Source organism: Rhipicephalus microplus, unplaced genomic scaffold, assembly GCF_043290135.1.
Source record: "Rhipicephalus microplus isolate Deutch F79 unplaced genomic scaffold, USDA_Rmic scaffold_522, whole genome shotgun sequence".
Classification (NCBI taxonomy): Eukaryota; Metazoa; Arthropoda; class Arachnida; order Ixodida; family Ixodidae; genus Rhipicephalus; species Rhipicephalus microplus.
The window spans coordinates 47501-58433 of record NW_027465082.1 but is presented as its reverse complement, the minus strand read 5'-3'; the positions used below and the strand labels follow the sequence as shown (position 1 = coordinate 58433).

The following is a 10933-nucleotide window of genomic DNA, read 5'->3' as shown; positions in this document are numbered from 1 at the left end:
GCACTTTTTGGGCTGAGCCTGGCTGGCGGCCCACTCACTCGATCGCCATGTCTGTTTGCCACAGTCTTCCCGGTGGTGCCGCACCCGGGCTCGCCCCGGCAGACGCGTTTTTTTTTTCTTTCGCCCCGGCAGACGTGGTTCCCCCCCCCCCCCCCTTTTCGCTCGCCCCGGCTGACGAGGTTTTCGCGCCGCCCCGGCTGACGCAGTTTTCGCGCCGCCCCGGCTGACGCGGTTTCGTGCCGCCCCGGCTGACGCGGTTTTCGCGCCGCCCCGGCTGACGCGGTTTTTGCGTCGCCCCGGCTGACACGGTTCGGACTTTGCACTTTTCGGCTGTGCCTGGCTGGCGGCCCACTCACTCGATCGCCATGTCTGTTTGCCACAGTTTTCCCGGTGGTGCCGCACCCGGGCTTGCCCCGGCAGACGCGTTTTTTTTTTTTTCTTTTCGCCCCGGCTGACGCAGTTTTCGCCCCGCCCCGGCTGACGCGGTTTCGTGCCGCCCCGGCAGACGCGGTTTTTTGCGCCGCCCCGGCTGACGCGGTTTTTGCCGCCCCGGCTGACGCAGTTCGGACTTTGCACTTTTGCTGAGCCTGGCTGGCGGCCCACTCACTCGATCGCCATGTCTGTTTGCCACAGTTTTCCCGGTGGTGCCGCACCCGGGCTCGCCCCGGCAGACGCGTTTTTTTTTTTCCTTCGCCCCGGCAGACGTGGTTCCCCCCCCCCCCCTCCGTCTTTCTTTTTGTTTTTTTTTCGCCGCGGCTGAAGTGGATTTTTTCGGTGCCTCGACGCCCCGGTAGTCGCGGTTTTTCCGTTTCCGCACGGCCCCGGCTGACGCTGCTCGGTCACAGTCGCCTTTTGTGAGGATTGCAGACTTCTTGAGCGCGGGTGTTTTTTTTTTGTTGTTGTTGTTGTTTTATTACGCATTCGCTCCAGCAGACGCTGTTTAGACTTTTTGTTTCCTCTTTTATCCTGCGACGAGGTGACGAGGTTTATTCGGTGCCCCGCCGCCCCGGCTGAAGTGATTTTTCCTGTCCCGTGCCGCCCCGGCTGACGCGGTTGGGACTTCGCGTTTGTTCGGCCGCCACGGGTTTTGGCGCACTCGCTCGGTTGCTTGTTGTTGCCACTTGTTGCGAACCCAGGTTTCTTGAGCGAGCGCGGGCGTTTTTTCTTCCTTTCTTTCTTTGTTCTATGTGTTAGCGAATCGGCCTTTAATATCACACGAGGACTCACAACCAACAATTTTCAGTTTGAAGTGTAAAAAATCTGCAGGTGTTGACGTAACTGACTTGCCCCGTACCCTTGAGTACATCCATGAAGTTCTCGTAGTACTACTAAATCGCATTATTCCAAGTGGAGAAATTCCCATAAACTTGCAAACCTCTACACGAAAATCGGTGCGCGTGATAAAGTTGAAAATTATCGTCCGATATCAAATGTGCCTTCTATAACACAAATTCTAGGAAAAAAAAAAAAAAACACTTGTTCGCCGTTCTCTGCGCCGTGACTGGCAGCACTCCGGCGAAGCGAAACGGGGTCGATTCGAGCACGATATCGGCGTCTTTCGACGTGCTCGCCGGCGACCGTCGCACGAGTACGTCGCACGAGCGCGTCTGCCGGGGCGCCGTTTGCGAAGCCGACGCAAAAGTGGGAACCGCCGCTCGGATGATCGCCGCTTTCGGCAGAGTGAGTGTTGGCACTCCGGGGAAGCGAAACAGCGTGAATGCGCCCACGAAATCGGCGTATTTTGAAGTGCCCGCCGGCGACCGTCGCACGAGTACGGTAAACCGCGTCAGCCGGGGCGTAGTTCGGGACGCCGACGAAAAAGTGGGAAGCGCAACTCGGATCTTCGCCGTTTTTGCAGGAGTGAGTGGCGGCCCTCCTGCGAGACCAAGAAGCATCGATTCGTGCACGAATTCGGCGCCTTTCGACGTGATCGCCGGCGACCGTCGCTCGAGTAGGGCAAACCGCGTCTGCCGGGGCGGGCTTCGGGACGCCGATGCGAAAGTGGGAAACGCTGCTCGGATGTTCGCCGTTTTTGGCCGAGTGAGTGCTGGCACTCGGGCGAAGCCAAACGGGGCCGATTACGGCACGATATCGGCGTCTTTCGACGTGCCCGGCGGCGACCGTCGCACGAGTACGGTAAACCGCGTCAGCCCGGGCGGAGTTCGGGACGCCGATGCGAAAGTGGAGAACGCCGCTCGGATCTTCGCCGTTTTTGGAGGAGTGAGTGGCGGCACTCCGGAGAAGCCAAGGAGCGCCAATTAGCGCACGATATCGGCGTCTTTCGACGCGCTCGCCGGCGACCGTCGAACGAGTAGGGCAAACCGCGTCTGCCGGGGCGGGGTTTACGACGCCGACGCAAAAGTGGGAACCGCCGCTCGGATGTTGGCCGTTTTTGGCAGAGTGAGTGCTGGCACACCGGCGACGCGAAAGAGCGCGAAAGCGCCCACGAAAGTGGCGTATTTGGACGTGCTTGACGGCGACCGCTGCAGGAGTACGAAAAACCACGTCAGCCGGGGCGAGCGACCCACGGCGGTCTGGGTGCTTATCGCTGCTATTATAGGGGCACCCCGGCAGACGCAGAAAAAAAAAATTTTTTTTCGACCTTCTTTTTTGCTGGTCGAGCTCGGGTAACCCAGGTCGCAATGGGAGCCGCGCACGAAAGCGGCGTCGCGAGACGCGTTCGCGGTCGCTAGTCGCACGAGCTCGGCAACCGCGTCAGCCGGCGCGGAGTTCGGGATGCCGACGGCTAAGTGGGTACCGCTGCTCGGATGTTCGCCGTTTTTGGCCGAGTGAGTGCTGGCACTCCGGCGAAGCGAAACGGGGCCGATTCGGGCACGATATCGGCGTATTTCGACGTGCTCGCCGGCGACCGTCGCACGAGTACGGCAAAGCGCGTCTGCCGGGGCGAGGTTTGCGATGCCGACGAAAAAGTGGGAAGCGCCGCTCGGATCTTCGCCGTTTTTGCAGGAGTGAGTGGCGGCCCTCCTGCGAGACCAAGAAGCATCGACTCGCGCACGATATCGGTGTCTTTCGACGTGCCCGCCGGCCACCGCCGCACGAGTACGGCAAACCGCGTATGCCGGGGCGGGGTTGGCGACGCCGACGCAAAAGTGGGAACCGCCACTAGGATGTTCGCCGTTTTTGGCAGAGTGAGTGCTGGCACACCGGCGACGCGAAAGAGCGCGAAAGCGCCCACGAAAGTGGCGTATTTGGACGTGCTTGACGGCGACCGCTGCAGGAGTACGAAAAACCACGTCAGCCGGGGCGAGCGACCCACGGCGGTCTGGGTGCTTATCGCTGCTATTATAGGGGCACCCCGGCAGACGCAGAAAAAAAAAATTTTTTTTCGACCTTCTTTTTTGCTGGTCGAGCTCGGGTAACCCAGGTCGCAATGGGAGCCGCGCACGAAAGCGGCGTCGCGAGACGCGTTCGCGGTCGCTAGTCGCACGAGCTCGGCAACCGCGTCAGCCGGCGCGGAGTTCGGGATGCCGACGGCTAAGTGGGTACCGCTGCTCGGATGTTCGCCGTTTTTGGCCGAGTGAGTGCTGGCACTCCGGCGAAGCGAAACGGGGCCGATTCGGGCACGATATCGGCGTATTTCGACGTGCTCGCCGGCGACCGTCGCACGAGTACGGCAAAGCGCGTCTGCCGGGGCGAGGTTTGCGATGCCGACGAAAAAGTGGGAAGCGCCGCTCGGATCTTCGCCGTTTTTGCAGGAGTGAGTGGCGGCCCTCCTGCGAGACCAAGAAGCATCGACTCGCGCACGATATCGGTGTCTTTCGACGTGCCCGCCGGCCACCGCCGCACGAGTACGGCAAACCGCGTATGCCGGGGCGGGGTTGGCGACGCCGACGCAAAAGTGGGAACCGCCACTAGGATGTTCGCCGTTTTTGGCAGAGTGAGTGCTGGCACTCCGGCGAAGCGAAAGAGCGCGAATGCGCCCACGAAAGTGGCGTGTTTGGACGTGCTTGACGACGACCACCGCAGGAAAACGAAAAACCACGTCAGCCGGGGCGAGCGACCCATGGCGGTCTGGGTGCTTATCGCTGCTATTATAGGGGCACCCCGGCAGACGCAAAAAAAAAAAAAATTTTTTTCGACATTCTTTCTTGCTCGTCGACCTCGGGTGACCCAGGTCGCAGTGGGAGCCGCGCACGAAAGCGGCGTCGCGAGACGGCTTCGCGGTCGCTAGTCGCACGAGCTCGGCAACCGCGTCTGCCGGGGCGGAGTTCGGGACGCCGACGGCTAAGTGGGAACCGCCGCTCGGATGTTCGCCGTTTGTGGCCGAGTGAGTGCTGGCACTCCGGCGAAGCCAAACGGGGCCGATTCCGGCACGATATCGGCGTCTTTCTACGTGCTCGCCGGCGACCGTCGCACGAGTACGGCAAAGTGCGTCTGCCGGGGCGGGGTTTGCGACGCGTACGCAATAGTGAGAACCGTCGCTCGGATGTTCGTCGTCTTTCGCCGAGCCAGTGCTGGCACTCCGGCGAAGCCGAACGGAGCCGATTCGGGCACGATATCGGCGTCTTTCCACGTGCTCGCCGGCGACCGTCGCACGAGTACGGTAAACCGCGTCAGCCGGGGCGGAGTTCGGGACGCCGATGCGAAAGTGGGAAGCGCCGCTCGGATCTTCGCCGTTTTTGGAGGAGTCAGTGGCGGCACTCCGGTGAAGCCAAGGTGCGCCAATTCGCGCACGATATCGGCGTCTTTCGACGTGCCCGCCGGCCACCGTCGCACGAGTACGGCAAACCTCGTCTGCCGGGGCGGGGTTTGCGACGCCGACGCAAAAGTGGGAACCGCCGCTCGGATGTTCGCCGTTTTTGGCAGAGTGAGTGCTGGCACTCCGGCGAAGCGAAAGAGCGTGAATGCGCCCACGAAAGTAGCGTATTTGGACGTGCTTGACGGCGACCGCCGCAGGAGTACGAAAAACCACGTCAGCCGGGGCGAGCGACCCACGGCGGTCTGGGTGCTTATCGCTGCTATTATAGGGGCACCCCGGCAGACGCAGAAAGAAAAAAAAAAAAAAATGGGGACATGGCGTGCGTCACCGTGCGGCTTCGCAGCGTTGCCGAAGTCGCCGAGCCCTTCGACTGAGCCGAACGGCGGACAGGGAACGTTGGTCGGCCGTTCTAACCTGTCGGTGCCACGCCGAGACGTCGTTAAGGAAAACCGCGTCGTGGGCCTCTACGACGCCGTCGAGTCGTTGTACGTTTGGTGTCCAGCGTGTCGGCGGCGAGTAGCGGACACGTCGTTCACGACTTCGGTCTTTCGCAGTCGACGCGAACTTGCGGAGAGTCGTGGTGCCTCACGTTTTCGGCAGAAACCGCGGCGGAATTTTCCCGTGCGTGCGCGCACGACCTCGGTGCTGTGCCGTCAGCGTAGTGTTGCACAAACTCGTGGCCTACCCAAGGTGCGGTACGTTTGCGGCCGTATCCTCGGTGGGAATTTCGTGAGTAGGGTCGCAAATTCTACGACCTCGGCGGGTTTGAGAGCGACGTAGACTTGTGGCACGCTCAACGTGCCACACGTTTCGGGGCACACCCGCGGTGAAATTTTCTCGAGTACGCTCGTATTAGTGCCCAAGGAGGTCTGGGTACTTATCGCTGCTATTATGTGGGGGTTCTCGTGAGCGGCGTACGCGAAAGCGACCGGGTGTCTGATATGCGGCGGGCTTCGGCCTCGTCAAGCGTGTCCTCGGGTCTGCTCCAGGGGAATCCACGGCAGTCGTCTGCAGCCTCATCCGCTTGATGCGTTAGGGGCTGGTTGTCGGACGGTGCCGTTTTACCACGATATCGAGGTGTGTTCCGTGTCGTCCTCGGGCGATTCAGATGCGAAAGCGCCGAAGACGCGGGCGTGACCCGTCGTCTGGCGGCTTTGCAGTCTCGGCTCCGTTGCTAGTTCCGGCCGGTCCACCGACAGTGCAGCGGGCTTGGGCAACCCGCACGGCGCGACCGAGTCGATGCAACGAAAAAGAGCGAGCATGAACGTGCTTCTTGCCGCACGGCTCCCACTCGTCTTTCGGGAAGGTTGTGCCGTAGCGAGCTCGAACGCCGTCATCTCGGAGTGCAAAATAAGCGTGTTGGGGCGCCTGAAGGTGGCCTCCGCCGCACACAGACTGCGTCCGGCCCGCCGAAGGCGAGGACGGACGCGCAGTCGAACGATTACCTGGTTGATCCTGCCAGTAATCATATGCTTGTCTCAAAGATTAAGCCATGCATGTCTAAGTACATGCCGAAATAAGGCGAAACCGCGAATGGCTCATTAAATCAGTTATGGTTCCTTAGATCGTTTCTTCCTACTTGGATAACTGTGGCAATTCTAGAGCTAATACATGCAGTGAGCCTGGAGCCCTTTGGGTAACGGGTGCTTTTATTAGACCAAGATCGATCGGGTTTCGGCCCGTATTGTGTGGTGACTCTGGATAACTTTGTGCTGATCGCATGGCCACGAGCCGGCGACGTTTCTTTCAAGTGTCTGCCTTATCAACTTTCGATGGTAGGTTACTTGCTTACCATGGTTGTTACGGGTAACGGAGAATCAGGGTTCGATTCCGGAGAGGGAGCCTGAGAAACGGCTACCACATCCAAGGAAGGCAGCAGGCGCGCAAATTACCCACTCCCGGCACGGGGAGGTAGTGACGAAAAATAACAATACGGGACTCTTTTGAGGCCCCGTAATTGAAATGAGTACACTCTAAATCCTTTAACGAGGATCAATTGGAGGGCAAGTCTGGTGCCAGCAGCCGCGGTAATTCCAGCTCCAATAGCGTATACTAAAGCTGCTGCGGTTAAAAAGCTCGTAGTTGGATCTCAGTTCCAGACGAGTAGTGCATCTACCCGATGCGACGGCTCGGACTGAACATCATGCCGGTTCTTTCTTGGTGCACTTCATTGTGTGCCTCGAGATGGCCGGTGCTTTTACTTTGAAAAAATTAGAGTGCTCAACGCAGGCGAGTCGCCTGAATAAACTTGCATGGAATAATAGAACAAGACCTCGTTTCTGTTCTGTTGGTTTTTGGAATACGAGGTAATGATTAAGAGGGACGGACGGGGGCATTCGTATTGCGGCGCTAGAGGTGAAATTCTTGGACCGTCGCAAGACGAACTACTGCGAAAGCATTTGCCAAGAATGTTTTCATTGATCAAGAACGAAAGTCAGAGGTTCGAAGGCGATCAGATACCGCCCTAGTTCTGACCATAAACGATGCCAACCAGCGATCCGCCTGAGTTACTCAAATGACTCGGCGGGCAGCTTCCGGGAAACCAAAGTATTTGGGTTCCGGGGGAAGTATGGTTGCAAAGCTGAAACTTAAAGGAATTGACGGAAGGGCACCACCAGGAGTGGAGCCTGCGGCTTAATTTGACTCAACACGGGAAAACTTACCCGGCCCGGACACTGGGAGGATTGACAGATTGAGAGCTCTTTCTTGATTCGGTGGATGGTGGTGCATGGCCGTTCTTAGTTGGTGGAGCGATTTGTCTGGTTAATTCCGATAACGAACGAGACTCTAGCCTATTAAATAGGTGCGGGGTTCCCAGCACCTTACAACCTTCTTAGAGGGACAAGCGGCTCCTAGCCGCACGAAACAGAGCAATAACAGGTCTGTGATGCCCTTAGATGTCCGGGGCCGCACGCGCGCTACACTGAAGGAAGCAGCGTGTCTTTATCCCTGTCTGAAAAGACTGGGTAACCCGTGGAACTTCTTTCGTGATTGGGATAGGGGCTTGCAATTGTTCCCCTTGAACGAGGAATTCCCAGTAAGCGCGAGTCATAAGCTCGCGTTGATTACGTCCCTGCCCTTTGTACACACCGCCCGTCGCTACTACCGATTGAATGATTTAGTGAGGTCTTCGGACCGATGTCCGGCGCGGCCTTTCGGTTGCGCCGGTCTGTTGGAAAGATGACCAAACTTGATCATTTAGAGGAAGTAAAAGTCGTAACAAGGTTTCCGTAGGTGAACCTGCGGAAGGATCATTAACGGATTGTGAAGGGTGAGCGCCTCAGCTGCGTCTGCGCCCGACACTTTCTGCCGCTGACCCCGTTTGGACGCGGGGTCGGCTTTTCCCCACGGGGCTGCCTGAATGTGGAGCGGCACCCCGTGACAAATTGTTGCGCCCAGCGGACGCCAACACCGCGACCTTGGACGGTCGGCCAGGTGGCGGACGCGGGTACAAACGGCGCAACGCACTCATAGGTCGGCTTTCGACCCGCCACTGCACCGTGGCTCGAAGCGCTCGAAATGCGCGACCCGACCGCTGCGGGACCGCCTAGTACTGTAAACAGGAGCGGCGGAGCGCGAACGGCGAGTCGTGGTTACGTCGGTAGAAGGCGAGGCTGCGCGTTCCCGAAACGCCAGCCGAGTGCCCTCCCGACCGTTCGAGCGTGCAAGAACGAGACCCGACAATCGCGCGGCGACTGCCAAGTACGAGAGGAACGGCACAAGCGTCGGCGGTCGGTCAAGGAACTGGCGATGTGACGGGTCCGCTGTGCACCAGTGCATACCGTCCCGCCGTCCGCGGCAAGCGCCTCCGCGTCCTCGGGTGACGGAGGCTGCCGGTCGGTTCTTGCAGGCGAGGGATCTCGCTGGCACCGGTTCGCGTTGACGCGCGGCCGGTCATGGCACGGCGATGCGACGGCCGAGGTGCGCAGTACTCGATGGAGGAACCGCACGCTCCGATGACCGTCCCGCCCTCCGCGGCGTATGCGTACCGACCGTAATGGTTGCAGCAGCGCCGGCCGGCTTTTGAATTCGCCACACGAAACACGGTGCGAGATCGCGGTTAGGGGAGCGTCGACGTTGCCAGGCGTTTTGCTTGCTGCCGAGGGAAAGGCGGCACGGCCACGTCGCGCTCGTCGCGATTAGCGGGTCTGCGCGCTTTGGGAAGGTGCCGCAACGACTTGCCGAAAGAGGAAGCACGGAAGAACGAGGGACTTGGACGTCCCGACAATTGAACGCACTTGCGGCCAGGCCCTTGCTGGCTTCGTTCTTCCGCCTCGAGTAGGCTCGTACGCGGCTCCGGCGCCGAAAGTGGTCCTTGGCACCGACTTCGGTGGACGTGGGAAGTGCCGCGCAAGTACGGCGCGCCTGGCTCCACCTGTTGGCTAAAGTAGGCAGCCGGATCGGCATTTTGGTGTGCGGTGGCAAACCGTGGATGCGAAAAAAGCTTGTGCGATTTCGTGGAACAAAAAGCGGGGGTCCCCCTTTTTATGCGGAGGAGACCGACCCGCCTGCCGTGGTGAACCGCGACGCCACGGTAAAAACGGGAGAGGCTTGTCGATGGGACCGTGCATCCCGCGCTCCACGGAGGCCGGGAGGCGGCCGCCCGAGGAAATGTGTAGCCGTCGAGGCCCGCATCTGCGTGCACTCTTATCCAAATGGGTGTACCGCAGGCATTTTCTGGTTAGGCGGGCCAATGAGAGCGAGCACACAACGATACCTACGGGTCCGGCTTGGAGAACCGGCTTCGACGCCTCCCGAGTATTTATAGAGGGGTGGACCACGAAAGCACTCGCAAGTAGCGAAAGCGAAACGCCGTCCGAAACACACCGTTTGCTCGATTTGCGGCAGCCGAAAAAGGCGCGGCAGAGTTTTGGAGTCCAAGCGTGCGCTGAAAAGCGCCCTTCTTGGCCACTGTTTGGCCGAGTGCCAGAAACGTTTGGTTTTGACTGTACGGAATTGAACAAACACTTTTTCACGACTCTAAGCGGTGGATCACTCGGTTCTCGGGTCGATGAAGAACGCAGCCAGCTGCGAGACTTGGTGTGAATTGCAGGACACACTGAGCACTGATTCTTTGAACGCACATTGCGGCCTTGGGTCTTCCCTTGGCTTCGTCTGTCTGAGGGTCGGATCACATATCAAGAGAGCCTTCGGCGCACAAGGGAACGTGAGCCGTCGACTCGTTTTGACCGCGTCGGCAACACGGACAGCACGCTGAACACCTCACAGCGAGCGCCAACAGCGGCCACTCAAGGGCGAGACGGTGGCGACCGTCGTGCCAGAGCCCAACCGAAACGGGGGCGACCGACTGCATTGAGGATGTGGCACCTCGTTGAGACCGCCGCAGGACTTCGAGTCGGAAGGAAGCCTGCAGGGAAAGTGCGGTCGAGGTTGCGTACTCCTCTCTGCGACCGGGCGCGCAAGAGCTGCGAGAGCCACGGACGCGCAACTTTAACGCACGGTAAACACGAGGAGCGAAAGCCGGCCAGCAAAGCTTCTCCAGCCGTGCGCAAAGTGCGCGAGATCGCAGCCTTGCGTTGCGCTTGTTGCCCTCGAAGTAAGCAGGGTGTCCCGTAGACCGGGCGCTCGAACACGCTGCGGGGCCGTGCCTCCTCCAGGCTTTGCCGCGCGAACAGGGAACGTTCGCGCGCAAAGCGCAGGGAGGTGAGGAGGCTGCGCCCGACGTTTGCGGTTCGCTGCGTACGCGGTTGATGCGGAGAGCACGGCGCGACGACTTGCCGCGAAGCGGAAAAAGTCTCCCGCACGAGTTGGCGAAACGTTGGCGAAGCTTAAGGCGTTCTCGTCGTAGTCCGCCGTCGGTCTAAGTGCTTCGCAGTTCCCGTCCCGTTCAAAAAACTGGGCCACTCCAGTTGGGGCGGGGGCGACGCTACACGAGACGATGCCTCTCGCCAGGCTGCGTGGCTGCCCTTGCGGCGGCGGCGACTGGCCTCGGCGGTGTTTGGGCTTTCGACACGGTCGTTTATCACGCAACTGCTCGGACGACGCACGCGCGCAGCGGAATGCCGCTTGCCAGCCTTGTGAAGATGTGACCCTGTACAGGGTTGCGGGCGCACTTGGTAGGGCGTCGTACTCGGTTCGCGATGGGTTTACGAACGTGTCCCGTCACTTCCACGTCACACCGGTTGTGCGCCGCACGCGTGCAGCGGGGAAGCCGATTGCCAGCCTTGTGAAGAAGTGGCCCTGTACAGGGTT

The 10933-nt window shown here is 59.9% G+C and overlaps 2 non-coding genes across 2 annotated transcripts; both read left to right on the top strand.

Annotated features, from left to right (window-relative positions):
- Positions 1 to 6162: 6162 nt before the first annotated feature.
- Positions 6163 to 7977, top strand: LOC142795009 (small subunit ribosomal RNA). Its single transcript, XR_012892691.1, has one exon. It is a non-coding gene; the product is annotated as a small subunit ribosomal RNA (ribosomal RNA).
- A 1719-nt stretch (positions 7978 to 9696) lies between these two features.
- LOC142795007 (5.8S ribosomal RNA) lies at positions 9697 to 9849 on the top strand. The gene has a single exon (XR_012892689.1). It is a non-coding gene; the product is annotated as a 5.8S ribosomal RNA (ribosomal RNA).
- The last annotated feature ends 1084 nt before the right edge of the window (positions 9850 to 10933 follow it).